The sequence below is a fragment of the Aythya ferina genome, assembly GCF_964211825.1.
Source record: "Aythya ferina genome assembly, chromosome: W".
NCBI lineage: Eukaryota > Metazoa > Chordata > Aves > Anseriformes > Anatidae > Aythya > Aythya ferina.
The window spans coordinates 4755192-4774677 of record NC_140313.1 but is presented as its reverse complement, the minus strand read 5'-3'; the positions used below and the strand labels follow the sequence as shown (position 1 = coordinate 4774677).

The window sequence follows — 19486 nt, the reverse complement described above, 5'->3', positions numbered from 1 at the left end:
CTGTGTTGAAGATGGAGGGAGTTAGACCAATGGGGGGCTGAGTCGGTTCATTTTCAAGTATCTGCGGAGGCAGAGGCTTATTAACCATGAATTCAAATAATATTTCTGTGCCTCTGTAACCCCACAGACAGTACACAATTATAGGTTTGGTGAAAGTAAAATTGTACCAGCAATCAAAATTTGGTTCCGTTATTTTGGTACAATCAGTACTATAATTTTGTGGTCTAGTAGAATCAGTGTATACTGTCTTAATTTCATAAGGCCGATTATAAGTGGATCCGTTAGTTATTCGACAACCAATTTGTATTATCTGGCCAGATGTGCAAGAAGGGCAAGAAGGAGGATCCGGGAAACTATAGGCCAGTCAGTCTCACTTCTGTCCCTGGAAAGGTGTTGGAACAGCTTGTTCTGGATGCCATCTACAAGCAATTGGAAGAGAAGAAGGTTATGAGGAATAGCCAGCATGGATTCACCAAGGGGAATTCATGCTCGACCAACCTCGTTGCCTTCTATGATGGCATCACCAGCTGGGTAGATGAGGGGAGAGCAGTGGGTGTCATCTACCTTGACTTTAGCAAGGCTTTCAATACTGTCTCCCATGACATCCTGATAGCAAAGCTGAGAAAGTGTGGGATAGAGGAGTGGACAGTAAGGTGAGTTGAGAAATATCTGACTGGCCGAGCTCAGAGGGTCATGATCAGCAGCACAGAGTCTGGCTGGAGGCCTATGACTAGCAGTGTTCCCCAGGGGTCGGTGCTGGGTCCAGTCTTGTTCAACATCTTAATTGACGACCTTGATGAGGGAATAGTGCCCGCCCTCAGCAAGTACGCCAATGACACAAAGCTGGGAGGAGTGGCTGACACGCCAGAAGGCTGTGCTGCCATTCAGCGAGACCTGGACCGTCTGGAGAACTGGGCAGGAAGAAACCAAATGAGGTTTAACAAGAGCAAGTGTAGAGTCCTGCACCTGGGCAGGAACAACCCAAAGTATCAGTACAGGCTGGGGGACGACCTGCTGGAGAGGAGCTCTGAGGAGAAGGACCTGGGGGTCCTGGTGGACGACAGGTTGACTATGAGCCAGCAGTGTGCCCTCATGGCCAAGAGGGCCAATGGGGTCCTGGCATGCATTAAAAGGATTGTGGCCAGCAGGTCAAGGGAGGTGATCCTCCCCGTCTACTTGCCCTGATCAGGCCTCACCTGGAGTACTGTGTCCAGTTCTGGGCCCCCTGGTACAAAAAAGACAGGGATCTCCTGGAAAGAGTCCAGCGGAGGGCCACCAAGATGATACGGGGCCTGGAGCCTACGTATACGGGGCCTACAAAGAAAGGCTGAGAGACTTGGGTCTGTTCAGCCTGGAGAAAAGAAGACTGAGAGGGGATCTCATCAATGTGTATAAATACCTGAGGTGTGGGAGACAGAGGGGTTTGGCCAACCTCTTTTCAGTGTTTTGCAGGGACAGGACAAGGGGTAATGGCCACAAAATGGAGCACAGGAAGTTCCGCACTGACATGCGAAAGAGCTTCATTACAGTGAGGGTGATGGAGCACTGGAACAGGCTGCTCAGGGAGGTTGTGGCTTCTCCTTCTCTGGAGATATTTAAGGCCTGTCTGGATGCCTACCTGGGCAACCTGATCTAGGGAACCTGCTTTGACAGGGGGGTTGGACCCGATGATCTTTCGAGGTCCCTTCCAACCCCTTCAATTCTGTGATTCTGTGAAAATTCCTCATCCCCAGGCTGGCTGGCATCTGTGGGTTATCATGTCTCTTATCATTTTTATGTTATCATGCCGGCATTCGAGCCCCAGGTAGGGTTTATCAGGCAACCTGTGTAGAGGTCACATGCAGGATAACCCTGCCTGTTGAGATCCAGGGGCTGGGATTATTTATCACTCTTGAGATCATCCCTGGAGGTGCTGTTGTCTGGTGGGAAGAAAGGAAAGAGGGGAGTGTAGAAAGGTAGCTTCCACACAGCTTAATTTCTTCTCCCACCTAATGTTCACTGGCAGCAAAAGGAGGAGTGATTGCCCTGTATGATGCAGGACATGTGTTCCTCAGGGCACGGGCCCTGCAGACATGGCCAGCAGAAGTGGAAGAGGCTACAGGCTTTGCCAGAAAAGTAGCCACATGACATACATTTGACTTTTACCACGGCTACTGCCCTGCTTCCCAAAATGGCCTGAGTTTATTGCACTGACCTTTGTCTGCAAAGCTCTTGGTTGGTAAAACACAGCTGAGAGAGGAACAGGATCTATGGCTACATAGCCATAGATTTGCATGAGCAAATACATTCCAGGCATTGATGAGGAGGGCTGTGACCATTCAGTCCTTACCCATTGCTCCCCACCACTGCGTTCCTGCTCCATCCCACCCCAGCCCGACTCTCCATCACTCTCCACACCTAAATGTCTCCTTCAGGGTGTCCCCCTGAGATCCCCATCATGCTGTGCCCACCTCTCCTGCCACCACTCAGGGGCAGGGCAAGAAAAAGCAACACTGCGTGGGGAACCAGTGACATTTTCTGACCGACCGGGCTGGCTTCCCAAGGAGCAGCCACTCTGTTGCGATGCTTTTTCATCCGCTTCTTGAGACTAATGGCTCTAGAAAAAAATAGATAAATCAGAGGTGACACAGCTATTGCTGCTTGACAGGTTTTCATCAAACTGGTTGGGAGAGGAGGGGGTGACCAAAAAGTGACATTTTGACCAAATTGGATGTTTCCATGGCAAATTTTCATTCTAGTAGATTAAAAAAGAAATGCCAACAGCACAAGAACAAACAAACAAAAACTGTCTTGATTAAAAATATTGGCATTCAAAACACAAAATTTCTGTTAAAAATGGACTGGTTTTCAGACTGATTTAAAAAAGACAAAAATTAATCTCTTCCACTAGCCGCCTTCCCATTTATTTATTTATTTATTTATTTATTTATTTTTTAACTAAAATATTCACAGGAAAGAAAGCCAAAATAATGATGATTTTCCCCTAGAAAATAATTGTCATTTTTCAACCAGCTCTTAATGTAATATAGTTTTGGGTAGACCTGTGTGGTGCCAGGAGTTGGACTTGATGATCTTCATGGGTCCCTTCCAACTTGGGATATTCTATGATTCTATAATAGTTAAATGAGAACAATCCTAGTAACAACACTACACAGCAAGTAAGTCATATAATTATTTGAAAGAAGGGCATTACAATTTAAAAGCTAATTTTTATCATCACTTTTAATTTATAAATGGGAAAAATGAGGCAGGGACATCAAGCATCTTAAAAAAAAAAAAAAAAAAAAAGAAAACAGAAAACATTAGCATTTGAAATGCTGGACTCCCATCTCCCTGTTACATCTCATTAGCTTCTCTGTCTGTATATGTGTAATTGTGTCTGTTGATATATATGTATATATAGTACCTCTGTATGTATACATATGTATGATATGTATGTGTGCATATTCATGTATATATAGATTCATATATGCTGTCTCCTTTTTAACCTTCAGATGTTAGAACTGAAGAACTGAAGCATCTGACAAAAACATTCCTTTTTTTTTTTTTTAAATAGCATCCCAAGAGCCAAGGTAAATGCATTGATTTCTAGGATAAATGATCAGGCTTCATTTAATCCCAGCATGGATGCAAAGTTCTTTGCTGCACTGCCCTCCCTGCTCAAAGACATTTGGGCTCCTGATCTCGGACTCCCTATGACAGCCTTATTACAGTGGTTGTTGCAGGGATGGAGCAATTTTTGGAGAGCCATGCCTCCTTCCTCCACCTCTGCCGGGCAGTTCGGGCAGGGGCTGGAGAAGGGGATATCTGTGCAGGTTGGTGTCTGGACATGGTAAGGAGGAGGGCTGGGACAGAGGGGAGGCAGAGCCATCCAGCACTGGGAGAAAGTTGGTGCAGAGGCATTAAACACAGAGAGAAATTGCTATAGAAAGAAGAAAGGCGAGGGAGAAAAACACAGGTTGGAATTTAAATAATATTGATCAGCCTCAGAGGCAATAGCTGTAAAGATCTGTCACCTGTAGGAAAAATATCTCCACCACCTTGCTAGAATTACTCTCAGGCACAGGTTCCAACAGACAGAGGGACAGGATCCTGACTGCAGTTTTGGATGGGTGTGAAAACAGAGGCTAATGGATACTGCATAAAGGTGAAGAAACCTACATATGGGGTGGGCAATGTTCAGCCATGAATTTCAGTGTGAGCACAGGAGGTTGTCGCTTTGGTGCTGGAAGAAGTGAGGGCTTTTGAGTTCCTTCAGGGAGAGGTTCCATGCCTCCAAGCCAGCACAGAAAAAGGGATGGAGAAGATCCATGGAGACTTGAATAGAAAGGATTAAGGGGAGGGACACAGTGCAAATAATGAGAAACAAAAGGCAGAGTATGTATGGAGCGGAAGAAGTAGCATCAACCTGGCAGTGCAGCATGATAGAGACAGTGTTGGGCCAATTTTGTGCTCCTGTGAAGACAGAGCAATGTTGCATGTGTTGTTGGTTGTACTCGGAAGCTGAGTAGATACATTCATACCCTGACAGCAGGCAAATGCCCTGAGAGGTGTGTACAGGGTACTGCACAAACCTAGCATTTTCTAGATTATATAGTGCATGTCACAGAGCACAGGAGCTGCATAGTTTTAAAGATCATCTGTACATCCTTAGTTCTTAAAGTCTTTTGGACAATACAACAGGTTGTTGTACAGCTGGACACAAATCCTTCTCCACATAACAGCTTGACTTTGTCACAGAAATATTCACTAGCAAGAACAGAGATCCATCTCCCATTGACACCGGGGCAATTTGCACCAGCAAAAAAAAAAACACTCAAAAAAATGATCTAGCAGTCTTGGCAGTACAGCCTTGCTTATCTCCAGAACCATAGGTTTATGACTATCAGGTCTCAGCAATGATGCAGCCCTGTGTAGAGAAAACAAAACAGGTAAGAATAGCTGAAAAATTAGAACTAGATGCAAAGGACATTGTTGATCTTTAGCAAGGCTGTGTGTTGTAGTTAAGTAGGGATGGAAGATATGAGCAGATTGCCATTAAATGTCTCAGTCTTATTCTGGGGTTACCACTCATGAAAGAAAGCAGCCACAAAGAAGCTTCTCATGCATTGTTCACTTGGCCTAACTGATTTACCAAGTTGTTCTAGATCTCCTTTGTAGTCTTTGGAGAGTAAGGGAGACACCTTTAAGGCCCATTGAGACCTTAGCTAAGCAGAGTCATTGTTCCTCTTCACCTCCATGGTCTTTGCAGAGTTTAGAGAAAATAGATTCCTAAGCTGAGTGCTTATGTTTGGGTAGGATGAGCCCAAGCTAAACACTTCAGGAGGAAGGAAATCTTAGTCCAGCTTAAACACAGGCAATGAATGTCTCCCACAGTACAGAGATCCCTACAGTTTGGTCAGAAGCTATTTTTCAAAGCTTTCCTGTGACAGTGGTGTTTGAAAGACAGAGCTACTGTGGTGACAGTAGAGTTGGGAGGGTTGCAAGGACATGACTAAAGTCATGTTTGCTCTGAGACTTTGGATGAGATTCATTTCCCCTCATTTTATAGACTCACAGAGTAACTGTCTCCATCAAAGCTAGTCACTGAAAGTCCTCATTATAATCAAGAGGGACATAGGTCCTATTTGGCCATGATTCACAGACTGATCAGAAGGGGTCCTTTAGGATGAATTGGGGACTGCAAGCCCTGTTTCTCTCCACTAAACCCAGACTGGTGTGATTTGCTCAGATGTAGATGTTGCATCTTGAAGCCTAATTAGGGCTTTAAGCCATTATCTCCATTCAATGTTCAAAAAGAATGGTCTCTGGCTTCACTTAGATGCTTCAAAGAAGAAGCTGGTTTAGAGGAATATTGGCACTTACCAGGTGCATTTGGCTATGGTTTGCTCAGTGGGGCAAGTTCCTGGTCAGTGTTACCTGCAGCAAAGAGATTTTGCCTAATCTGTCTTTGTGCACAGGCCCCACGTGCTCAGGAAGTAACCTTCCTCTTTATCTCCAAGGCACCACTTCTTGAACTAGGCTGTATATACTTGTCTTCATAACCTTAACACTTCTATTCACAAATGTACTTCAGCAATACCCAAAGTTTATACCTCTTCCCAGCGAAGTGCATTGCTTTTCTTAAACAGATGAGTTTGGCTGGCTTCCAGTCTAACACAGATGCCTAACTTGCCTCTCAATTTCAGGCCACTAATGAAGCAGTCCTCATAAGATAGGTACCTAGCTCCTCTACCTAGTCAACAGAGAAAGACAAGGTCTTTTTCTCGTCCTCATGCAGAGCCCAGACCTGTATGGTTCACACTGCTTGTCCTTGGGTACCCAGAGATGCAAGTGGGCAAGTGATAACAGCTCTGCCCTGGGCCATCTTCAGAAGGACAGTTTTCTCCCTCTTGGCTTGAGAAATAAATGTAGACCCAAAGCTTGTATCTCCCTAGGGGAACCCGTCTATTCCCTGCACCCAAACCCCAGGAAGTTCAGGCTGACACTTCCAGCTCATCCACCTGCAGGATTTTGGGGCCAGGCCATCAAGAAGGAGTCAACAGCCCAAGGCAGCAGCCAACTGTGGGCAAAGTATGGAGCTGAAGCCAATGCTCAGTTCAGGGCTTAGTTCAGCACCATCTCTTGTCAGCTGAGCATAACAGCTCTAGCCAGAAAGCATGTTTCAGCTCAGAAAAAATAGAAACAGACAAAAAACAAAACAAAACAAAAAAACCCTCTAGCCAGCATGCATGATTTCAGGATGAGAACCGCCAACAATATTCTTGTGACACCCAAAATCAAGGTGAAATTTTATTTGTGTGCAATGACTTTAGAAGTTGGCTGGGAGGAGAGAGATGAGCCCTGCCAAGGTGACAAAAAGGCAATACCTGAGGAACAGGGTGCAGGGCTGCCGAATGAGACAAAAATATCATTGTGTAGAATGATTTTTGGTGTTTACTGAGGCAAAACTCCCTGGGCCAATAAAGGGACATTTTCTCTGGTAGAAAAGGAACAGGGTGTTTCTAGAGATTGTAGCAACCAGCCCCTGGCAGCTTTCCTTTTCCTTTTCCTTTTCCTTTTCCTTTTCCTTTTCCTTTTCCTTTTCCTTTTCCTTTTCCTTTTCCTTTTCCTTTTCCTTTTCCTTTTCCTTTTCCTCTTTTTCTTTTTCATTCTTTCCTCTTCCTTTTCCTTTTTCCTTTTCCTTTTTTCATTTTTCCTTTCATTTACATTTTTCTTTATGCTTTTCTTCTTCCCTTCCCTTCCCTTCCCTTCCCTTCCCTTCCCTTCCCTTCCCTTCCCTTCCCTTCCCTTCCCTTCCCTTCCCTTCCCTTCCCTTCCCTTCCCTTCCCTTCCCTTCCCTTCCCTTCCCTTCCCTTCCCTTCCCTTCCCTTCCCTTCCCTTCCCTTCCCTTCCCTTCCCTTCCCTTCCCTTCCCTTCCCTTCCCCCTTCCCCCTTCCCCCTTCCCCCTTCTTCCTTCTTCCTTCTTCCTTCTTCCTTCTTCCTTCTTCCTTCTTCCTTCTTCCTTCTTCCTTCTTCCTTTTTTAAATTCTTAGTAGCCAAAGCAGCTCATGGTCTTTTACTGCCCTTTAAACTTCCTGGGATGTAATTGCATTAGAACAGTGTCTGCTCCTGTACTGGGTCTGGCTGGAATGTTAACTTTCCCGGCAGCAGCCCATACAGTGCCGTACTCTGTACTTGTAGCTGGAACAGCAGTGTTATCACACCAGTGTTGTGTCTACTGCTGAGCAGCAGTGGAACAGCATTGGGCCTTTCTCTAACCCTCCTAGGGGGTGGGCAAAAAAGTGAGGAGAGAAACATCACTAGGGCAGCTGACCTAAACCAATCAAAGGGATATTCCATACCATGTGGTGTCACACTCAGCAAGAAAAGGTGGAAACAGGAAGAAGAGGGGAGGGGTGGGCTCTCGTTGAGAAGACGTCGGTCCTCCTCTCGAACACCGGCTGCGTGCGTTGAGGCCTTGCTTCAAGGACGTGGTCAATCATCGCTCATTTGTGGGAAGTAGAGAGTAATTTCTTTCCTCTGCACTTCCATATAGCTTTCATTTATTTTGTTTGTTTGTTTTCCTCCCTTTTTCCCCTTTCCCTTTTATTTCCCCTTAGTTAAATTGTTTAGTTCATGGTAGTCTTTATTTAATTATTATAATTATTTCCCTTTAATTAAATTATCCTTATCTCAACCCGTGAGTTGTTCTTTGCTTTACTTCTCCCCCTCCTTATCTAAAGGAGGGGGAGTGAGAGAGCGGTTGTGGGGTTTAGCTGCCCAGCACGGTAAAACCACCACAGTCCTTTTTGGCGCCCAACGTGGGGCTCGAAGGGTTGAGATAACAATAGAATTGATTAAACGCATACAACTAACACACTTGCTTGCTAGTAACCATGTTCCTTGCCCTGTTAATAATAATGGCTTTGTTCATATGTCATGCAATTCGTGTCATATTCTCCTTTCTCCTATATATCCGATCCGACAAAGTGCTACAATCTGTGTTCACTTTTTTTAATTCGCTGTGCTGCCAAGCACTGACCTTGTTTTTACTCTGGAATTCAGGCTCTGCGCTGTTATCATTTGGGTCCCATGGAAACTATCTTTCAGAGAATATTCAGAACTACACTGCCTTCCTTTTCTCATCTGGACACCAGTTTATTAATAATATCAGGAATGGTACCTTTCCCTTCTTTCACAGTGGGCTAATTACAACAGTTTGGGAGTATTTTGAAGATCCATCTGTAACCCATGTATTGCTATTTCTAATTCTGAATAACAGGTTTCATTTTCTCTCTAAGATTAGTCGATTGTTTAGAAAACTTATTTGGGAATCTGTCCCGAAACAGTCTCATGGTGAGTGGCACGGTGTGTGGGATGATGTTAGCAGATACCTGTCACGAGTGTCTCCTCCAATAGTTTTGAACTTCACCCCTGAGCAAGTGCTAAATCCTAAAAACTTGGTAGAATGTTTGAGAGTTGTATGTCCTGATCCTGATAATGCCGGAGAACAACAGCTTGCAGCATTGTGCTGGGTCCTGGTTTATTCTTATCAAACACTGTTTAACATCATCCAGCAACTTGAAGAAAGGGAGGAAGTCTCTGAATCTGATGACCAAGTAACACATGCTGTGGCTGACCCAGAGGACCAACCAACTATGGTATCAGTCGCCCCCATAGTCAAGTCAAAACAATGGAAACGGAGGTCAGCTCGTTTAGTAAGGGAAGAAGGCTCTCCTAAGAAGGAGGGAGAAGGGGAATTGGCAGGCACCTCTAAAGCAGAGCCATCACAAAAACAGCAGGAAGATGAGACGGAAATCATAAAGGAATCAGAAATCACTCGATCCATATCCCTGAGTGAGATGCGAGAAATACGAAAGGATTATGGTCGACGCCCAGGTGAACACATCCTCACTTGGCTGCTCCGATGCTGGGATGCTGGGGCCAATAGCATACAATTAGAAGGCAATGAAGCCAGGCAGCTGGGATCCCTCTCTAGAGAAAGGGTAATCGACAAAGTAATTGGGAGAGGAGCACAGGCCCTCAGCCTCTGGAGACGACTCCTGGCAGCTATCAAAGAAAGATATCCCCATAAGGAAGATATTGTATATCACATAGGCAAGTGGACCACTGTGGATAAAGGTCTCCAGCATCTGCGGGAATTAGCTGTGCGGGAGATGATTTATAGTGATTTGGACAATGCCCAGACACCTCAAGACCCCGATGAAGTCCAGTGCACAACATCCATGTGGCGTAAATTTGTGCGGAGTGCACCATCAGCACATGCCAGTACCCTGGCAGCAATTCGCTGGGAGGAGGGGATGGGACCAACAATGTATGATGTGTCCTGCCAGCTTCAACAATATGAAGACAATCTCTCTGCTCCGCTACAGTCCTGTGTCTCAGCTGTGGAGAAACTGTCTAAAGGACTTGACAAGCTCGTGGAGAAAGTATATTCCCCCTCATTTAGACAGAGTGATACTTCAGCCACTAAGAATCAGCATTCGCCTGCTCAAGAGAGAGAGTACCCAAGACGTACACCACGTGGCACCTTGTGGTTTTATCTGCGTGACCAGGGGGAAGATATGAGGAAATGGGATGGTGTACCTACTTCAACCCTAGCTTCTCGGGTACGTGAACTGAAAGGAAATACAGCAGCAAGAAGAGGGGCTCCTAAGAGAAATGCTGCTCCAGTTTCTATTGGGCAGTACCCCAGAGGCAGTAGAAGAGCTGATGTTATTCTTGACCACGATGAAGGGACCTCTACCTCTCATTTGCCAGAATTTGTGCATTTGCAAGAATTAAGTGGCAGACGCTCCAGCCAGGACTAGAGGGGCCCTGCCTCTGGCCAGGTAGAGGAGAGGGATAACCGGATTTATTGGACTGTGTGGATCCGATGGCCTGGAACATCAGAACCACAGGAATACAAAGCTTTAGTGGACACTGGCGCACAATGTACCTTAATGCCATCAGGCTACCAAGGGACAGAACTCACCTGTATCTCTGGAGTGACAGGGGGATCCCAACAACTATCTGTACTGGAAGCTGAAGTGAGTCTAACTGGGAATGAGTGGCAAAAGCATCCCATTGTGACTGGCCCAGAGGCTCCGTGTATCCTTGGTATAGACTATCTCAAGAGAGGGTACTTCAAGGATCCAAAAGGATACCGGTGGGCTTTTGGCATAGCTGCTTTGAGCACAGAGAAGATTAGGCAGCTGTCTACCCTGCCTGGCCTTTCAGAAGACCCTTCTGTTGTAGGATTGCTGAAGGTTGAAGAACAACAGGTACCAATTGCTACCACAACGGTGCACCAACGGCAATATCGCACCAACCGAGACTCCCTGATTCCCATCCATGAGTTGGTTCACCGACTGGAGAGTCAGGGAGTAATCAGCAAGACTCGCTCACCCTTTAATAGTCCTATATGGCCAATATGAAAGTCTAATGGCGAGTGGAGGCAAATGGTGGACTATCGAGGCCTGAATGAAGTCACGCCACCACTGAGTGCTGCAGTGCCGGACATGCTAGAACTTCAGTACGAACTAGAGTCAAAGGCAGCCAAGTGGTACGCCACAATTGATATTGCTAATGCATTTTTCTCCATCCCTTTAGCAGCAGCATGCAGGCCGCAGTTTGCCTTCACTTAGAGGGGCATCCAATACACCTGGAATCGGCTGCCCCAGGGGTGGAAACACAGCCCTACCATTTGCCATGGACTGATCCAGTCTGCACTGGAGCAAGGGGGAGCTCCTGAGCACCTTCAGTACATTGACGACATCCTCGTGTGGGGCAACACAGCAGAAGAAGTTTTTGAGAAAGGGAAGAAAATAATCCAAATTCTCCTGAAAGCTGGTTTTGCCATTAAAAAAAGCAAGGTCAAGGGGCCTACACAGGAAATCCAGTTCCTGGGGGTAAAATGGCAGGATGGACGTCGCCATATTCCAATGGATGTGATCAATAAAATAACAGCAATGTCTCCGCCAACTAGCAAAAAGGAAATGCAAGCTTTCCTAGGCCTCGTGGGATTCTGGAGAATGCATGTGCCAGGCTATAGTCAGCTTGTGAGTCCTCTATATCGAGTGACTCGAAAGAGAAACTATTTTGAGTGGGGCCCTGAGCAACAACAGGCATTTGAACAACTCAAACAAGAAATAGCTCGCGCAGTAGCCCTTGGGCCTGTCCGTACTGGACCAGCTGTGCAAAATATACTGTACACTGCAGCTGGGGAGCATGGGCTCACCTGGAGCCTTTGGCAGAAAACCCCAGAAGAAACTCGAGGTCGACCTCTGGGCTTCTGGAGTCGGGGCTATCGAGGATCGGAAGCCAATTACACCCCAACTGAAAAAGAAATACAGCATATGAGGGTGTTCGAGCTGCTTCAGAAGTTGTGGGTACAGAGGCACAGCTCCTCTTGGCACCGCGGCTACCTGTGTTACATTGGATGTTCAAAGAGAAAATTCCCACTACACACCATGCAACTGATGCTACATGGAGTAAGTGGATAGCGTTAATTACACAGCGGGCTCGAATGGGAAAACCCAATCGCCCAGGAATCCTGGAAGAGGTTATGGACTGGCCGGAAGGCAGAGATTTTGGAGTGCCAACAGAAGAGGTAACCCGTGCTGAAGAGGCACCACCATACAATGAGTTGCCAGAAGACAGAAAGCAGTATGCGTTGTTTACTGACGGATCCTGCCGTGTGATAGGGAGCCATCGGAAATGGAAAGCTGCTGTGTGGAATCCCATACGACGAGTTGTGGAAGCCATGGAAGGGGAAGGTGAGTCGAGTCAGTATGCAGAAGTAAAAGCCATACAACTAGCCCTAGATATCGCCAAAAGAGAAAATTGGCCAGTATTGTATCTTTATACTGACTCATGGATGGTGGCAAATGCTCTGTGGGGGTGGCTGCAGCAATGGAAAGAGAGCAACTGGCAGCGCAGAGGTAAGCCTATCTGGGCTGCTACCCTGTGGCAAGATATTGCTGCCCGGGTAGAAAACCTGGATGTTAAAGTACGTCATGTAGATGCCCACATGCCCAAGAGTCGCACTACTGAAGAACATCAGAACAACAAAGAAGTGGATCGAGCTTCGAAAATTGAAGTGGCTCAGGTGGACCTAGACTGGGAACGTAAGGGTGAGCTGTTTGTAGCTCGATGGGCCCATGAAACATCAGGACATCTGGGGAGAGATGCCACTTACAGATGGGCTCGTGATCGAGGGGTGGACCTGACCATTGAGGCCATCACACAGGTTACCCATGAGTGTGAGACCTGTGCTGCAATCAAGAAAGCCATGAAGGTAAAATCTCCCTGGAACAGGGGGAGATGGCTAGGGTTTCAATATGGTGAGGCCTGGCAAATTGACTATATCAGACCACTCCCAAAAACTCGCCAAGGCAAACGGTACATACTCACCATGGTAGAAGCAACTACTGGGTGGCTGGAAACATACCCTGTAAACCATGCCACAGCCCAAAACACTATCGTGGGCCTGGAAAGACAAGTATTGTGGCGTCATGGTACACCAGAGAGAATTGAGTCTGACAATGGGAGTCATTTCCGAAACAATCTTGTTACCTCCTGGGCAAAGAGGCATGGTATTGAGTGGGTGTACCACATCCCTTACCACCCACAAGCCTCTGGGAAGGTTGAGAGGTACAATGGACTGTTAAAGACTATGTTACGAGCATTAGGTGCTGGGACGTGGAAACAATGGGACACAAATCTACCAGAAGCCACTTGGCTAGTTAACAATAGGGGGTCTGACAGCCATGCTGGTCCTGCCGAAACAAAACCCCTACACACTGTGAAAGGAGCTAAGGTTCCCGTAGTGCATATAGGAAGGTGGATGGGGAAGGCAGCGTGGGTTGCTCCTGCCTCGGGAAAAGGCAAACCCACTCGTGGGATTGTCTTCGCCCAAGGACCAGGGTATACCTGGTGGGTCATGCAAAAGAATGGGGATATCAAGTGTGTGCCTCAAGGAGATTTGACATTGAGAGAAAACTAATCTATAATCTAAGTTATATGTTGTAGGAAGATGCTGTAGGATCAACGACAGGTCAACTTTGCAAGGAGCCGGGCAGTGCAACAAGGACTTGAGCTAAGCTGGTGCTGGTGTCCAGACATCCAACTCCGCCTGCCTTGAGTAGCCACTTTGGCAGATGAAGACCTAATCATCAACAGTTCTTATGAACATTTTCCAAGAAAGACCTATGGAATGAAAAGATACACCTGCCTATTAATCCTGTCCTGTTAAATCCTTGTCCTGTTAAAGGACAAGGGATAATGATGAGAATGCTTGTATGCTAAAGTATGGGGATCTGAGTGTGACACAAATGTTATGGAATAAGGGGTGGAGGTTGTACTGGGTCTGGCTGGAATGTTAACTTTCCCGGCAGCAGCCCATACAGTGCCGTACTCTGTACTTGTAGCTGGAACAGCAGTGTTATCACACCAGTGTTGTGTCTACTGCTGAGCAGCAGTGGAACAGCATTGGGCCTTTCTCTAACCCTCCTAGGGGGTGGGCAAAAAAGTGAGGAGAGAAACATCACTAGGGCAGCTGACCTAAACCAATCAAAGGGATATTCCATACCATGTGGTGTCACACTCAGCAAGAAAAGGTGGAAACAGGAAGAAGAGGGGAGGGGTGGGCTCTCGTTGAGAAGACGTCGGTCCTCCTCTCGAACACCGGCTGCGTGCGTTGAGGCCTTGCTTCAAGGACGTGGTCAATCATCGCTCATTTGTGGGAAGTAGAGAGTAATTTCTTTCCTCTGCACTTCCATATAGCTTTCATTTATTTTGTTTGTTTGTTTTCCTCCCTTTTTCCCCTTTCCCTTTTATTTCCCCTTAGTTAAATTGTTTAGTTCATGGTAGTCTTTATTTAATTATTATAATTATTTCCCTTTAATTAAATTATCCTTATCTCAACCCGTGAGTTGTTCTTTGCTTTACTTCTCCCCCTCCTTATCTAAAGGAGGGGGAGTGAGAGAGCGGTTGTGGGGTTTAGCTGCCCAGCATGGTAAAACCACCACAGCTCCGGAGTCCATCTGAGGAAATGGCAAAGCTCCCGGCAGAATTTGGCTAGCCATCCCTCGAAGCCCTGGAGGCTGGGGGTGGTTCAGGAGAGGCTGGTGCTTTACAAAAGCATTCTGGTTGGCAGCAAATGTATTTATTTTCCACACTTTGCAAACCGATATGTATCTGCGCTCATTCATTCAGTGCACGCTCTCCTCAACAGCTGCTGCACAGCATTCTGTTACTGTTCACTGTTGACCGTATGTCTACATTTAAGTGTATGTTTTATGTGTGTGTCTCTGGCTAGGCCTCCTCCATCCTTCTTGTTTTGTTTTTTTTTCTTTCTTTTCTTCTTCCTTTCTTTCATTTCTTTCCATTCAGTTAGTTTGTTTTGCTTTCCTTCTTGTTTCATTTTATATAGTTTAATGGCAAGTATTTCCATTAGAGCTTGTTGATCGATGTTGTGTTTGTAACTTTTTATTATTATTATTATTATTGTATATATCTTCTTTACCTACCTTTCCTTTTTTTCCATGCTATATATAAATATATAAATATATATATATACATATATAAATATATAAATATATAAATCTTTTCTTCTTTTGTCATTCAATCAAATTCCAACAAAACCAACCAAGAGCCAGTCAAATCCACCACAGTCTCATGCTGAGCTAGGAAAAAAGTTCATGTAATGACATGAAAGTGGAGAATACAGTCCCCCAGGCCATAAGTTCAAATCAACTCGAAGTTGAAAGTGTGACATGATGGCGTCATGTAAAAAGCTAAGAATTGGTTGCATGACATGCCATCAAGTTTCGCGCAGGTGCCATGACTGTAGCATTTTTCTTGGATGTTGTATCAGTTGATTGGCCAGTCATGATCACATGTGCCTTTTTTGACTTTGTGCTGCCACAGTTTTTTGTTGTGCTCATTTTTGTTTCATGTTTGGTGCTTGCAGTGGTTTCTTTATTTGTTGTTTGATTTCTCATTAGTGTTTTATGCTTCTCTAGATGTCACATAGAAGGACAAAAAAAAATGGATTCCTAATTCTTTAGAAAAAAAAATGTGAGTGTTATAATTGTATAGATAATTAAAAAAAAAAAAAAAAGAGAGAGAAAAAAAATGCGTGGTTATTTTTTTTGCACTGAAAATCTTGTGATTTTATTATTTTTTTTTCTGGAGAATTGGGGGCCTTTTTCAATTGACACCTTTTTTACCCCTTAGGATATTTCAAATCACTCTCCATTTTTCTTATTTTTTATTTTTTAAAGCAAAATGATAGTAACAGTAGTTTGAAAACTATAGCATTAAAAAAAAAAAAAAAAGACAACCCCAAGAAAAGCCTTGTTGTATGTCTTTTCAAGAATTCCTAATTCTAAGGTTCTGTATTACAGCAGCTCCAGCCAAAATGAATTGCTCAGGGGAGGGAGGGTTTGTTTTGAGTGGGGAAAAAAACACATCCAGATCAAAATGCAAAATGCATCTTTTTGTTTACAACTGAAAAAGGGTCCTTGACGAGTGTTTTTTATTTTTTTATTCTATTATTATTTTTGGCGTTGGAATTGTTTAGACTGCTGTGTATGGTTTGCTGTTTGTTGAACCAACAGTATGAAAACCCACCAGCATGGATTGATATTCCGCATGACACTTTTCCACCAGAGTGGACCTTTTGCAGTTTCTAAGTTTCTTGATGTAATAAATCACCGAGTGTATAAGAACCTGCTTGCTAGAAAGAGATAAGAGCTAATCCTTAATGATTAAGCATCCTACTTAAATGTTAAGCCTAGTTGGATCATGATTACATTTTTAAATATTTTTTTTTTATTTAAGAAATATTAGCTTTACATTTTTTTTGAAAAAAAAAAAGTTTATTCCAACAGTCTCTTTTTTTTATCTAACCTCCCATAAATTGCCTGTTCAAAGTCCTACTTTCTGACATTCACAAGGATGTAAATGTTATTGGCAGCTATGTCTCCACAGAAAGCTCCTACACTGTCATAGATGGCACCCCATTAAAATATAGGGCAATTTTTTCTCAATGCCTTTCACACTACAAAAGCCCACCAAGCAAGATTATTATCTGGCATTGTAAAGTGGCACTTAAAAATAATTAAAATGCAGCTATCTGTACATACATAGTGATACAGATTTACATAGATATGCCTTACTATTATTTTGATTTATGATTATTGTTACTATTAGGAACAATTGTATTTTTCTCTATCATGATCATGACTACCTTGCTCACTTTGGGTTTGATCAGGTTCTCACTGAAGTCAAGGGTAATCTTTCTGTTGACGTGAGTGGGAGCAGAATCAGAGCCAATATGTCCAAAAGCAAACCACCAAAGCAGAAGCCCCATCCTGTCCCAATTGAAGGGAGAAGAAAACACCCATTAGTTTCAACAGGAGCAGGATTGGGCCCAAACAAACAGGCTTGTTTTTAATTTTGTTTTCATTTTTTAGGTCTCTCCCCTGTCCCAAATATCCCCCTCCTTCCCTACTTCCCCTTCCCCTTTTTGATTTAATTTGCAATGATCTTCTTCATTTTTTAGGGCAGCAGCTGAATGGGCCACATTTAGGAAAAAAAAAAAAAAAGAAGTATATATATATTAAAAAAGCAGGAACTGTTGGATTACACCTTTGACATATCAGCAAATATCAATCAAGCTGAAGACTTCAGACTTATTCTCTCTTTGATTGTTTAGACTGTAACATTTCTTCAAGAAATGTATCACTTCTGCTGATTTCAAAGGACATGCGCTTGAAAACAAACAAACACATAAGTAAAGTCAGAACAGGAACAAGATCAACCAGGATTTCTGAAGAGACACTGATATCACCACAGGGGCTTTTCTTCAAACTGGAGATGCAAACCTGGATACTGACAAAGGAGTGCCTGTTTGCCACCAAGAATGTGGTTGCCATGTGTGACTCATAGTAACAGTCACTGAGCATCTTTATCTGTCATTCCTTGGCTATATAGGGACCAAAGGACAAAACTTTTTACCGCAGACTTGTAGCTGTATGTAAAATATGGAAGTTCTTTCCTTTTCTCTGAGCTGTTCCTAAAACAGTTTTTGAGAGCGATTATATGAAATATGTAAAAATTAAAAAAAAAATGCTTAAATGCTTTTAAAACAGCAAGATAATAGTTCTTTGATACTTTGGGAGGTTCTTTGGTTATACATTAATTAGAGTCTATGAAGCTTTCATATAGTTTTCTGTATAATACATAAGGATCGTGCTGTTAAAGGCAGGTAAGATGGATATCTATGAAAAGCAAAAAAGCAAATAAATAAATACATACATACATAAAAAGGCATAGACAAGAGAAAGGAAAGATGTTTGATACTAAAATGGAAAACAATAAAGGTTTGTAAATGCTTCTAATTCTCCCCATTTAAAATCCTAATAGTTGTACAGAATTAAAAAAAAAAAAAGTTTAAAATACCTATATAATAGAAAAAAGTAGACAACGTAAAAAAAAAAAAAAAAAAAAAAAAAAGGCAAAAAAAATAATACATAGAAGTTAACGTTAATGCTAAAAACAAAGATGTTGTAGAACTGTAATTTTTGTAGAACTTGTAATTTTTGAGTTTAGATTGAGCATAAATTCCTACTCTCTGACAATTGCTGTTGGATGCTGTTATTTATTGAGGAGAAAAAGGAGAGAAATGGTTATTTTGGCAGCTTTTTTAATGGCAAGCATTCCAGCTATTAAAAAAAAAATAAAACTCGATTCTGTAGACAATGCAAATGGGAAACAAAACAGCTGTCTTTTTATCAGATATTAGTTCTAACTTGAACAACAAAACACAGCTAAATGCTTCATGTCTTCATGATCTGCTGTCCGCAAAATTCCCATCATCCTATGCTTCAGTAGCTTCCATATTTGCTCTAGAAACCTTCAGGGCAAAGGGTTAGCCTAGAACCTTAATCTTAAAAAAGAAAAAAAAAATGTAAGAAATGTAAAAAATAAAAACAAACAAAATAAATTAAAAAAAAAATCTCTGAAGAATTTCTGAAACTGTTTACAAGGAATTTTGAAAAACAGGGGGATGTTTAAAAAAAAGATGCTGGCTCTGATTTTCTGTAAATAAATTTGCATATTTTGTAGGACTTTTAATAGTAATGATAGAGAAAAACAAGGAAAACTATTTAATGAAAGCACGATATTTATCTTTGTTAAATGACTTTACAGCAGTTAAAAAATAAGACATTGCTTTAAAAAATCTGACTCAGAAAAAACAATGAATTATTTAAGAACACATTTTAAAGTATATCATATTTATTATAACTTATTTTCACAGTCTTAAAACTTGATTTACATCATTTTCACACTTGTTTGCTTCAACTGTGTGATAATTGTTTCTGATTCTTTATTCAATTTTACTCTGTTTTAATGTTTGTTGTTCTTAGGTGTGTTTTTTTTTTATCTTGATCTTAAACTTCTTTCTTCCTTTCTTTCTTTTTCTTTCTTTTTTTTTTTTTCTTTTTTTAATTCCCTATTGGGCCTAATCTTCCCATCCTTACTCTGGCAGAACTCCCACTGGGATGTGCGAGTATTTTGCCTGATTAAGAACAGCCAGACTGAGCCCACAGCTAGGAAGTACAGATGTGTTATGCAGCTGCAGTTCCATACAACAGATTTTTCACTCTCAATTCCCTAAAACTTCTTGTAATCTTCTGTAATTATTGAATGATGCTTTCCAGCTTAGCCCTAAATAAAGAACAGTTTAAAGAAAAAAAAAAATCCATGTTCCTTACTTCTTGATGGCTTTCCTTAATGTGTTTTCTTTGAGAACAAAATGAATCTATTTCGACTCTTTCATTTATATACATTGTTTGAGTATCAGAACAAATCCCTTTGTTATATAAAACATATCTCATTGTATTGAATTGATGACACTGTTTTATTTAATGTCTGCTTGATATTCCGCTGTGGTTTACCTTAAACCTAGTAGGTTAGAAGATCAAATAATGGT

At 42.9% G+C, this 19486-nt stretch overlaps 1 protein-coding gene across 5 annotated transcripts in view; it reads left to right on the top strand.

The window, feature by feature from the left end:
* LOC311426322 (CUGBP Elav-like family member 4) overlaps positions 1-15175 on the top strand; it is a gene marked incomplete at its 5' end in the record, with an annotated part of 354690 nt that extends 339515 nt beyond the window's left edge. For all 5 annotated transcript variants that reach the window (XM_084502752.1, XM_084502753.1, XM_084502750.1 and 2 more), the window contains one exon: positions 15138-15175. The remainder of the gene's footprint in view (positions 1-15137) is intronic.
* Between the last annotated feature and the right edge of the window lie 4311 nt (positions 15176-19486).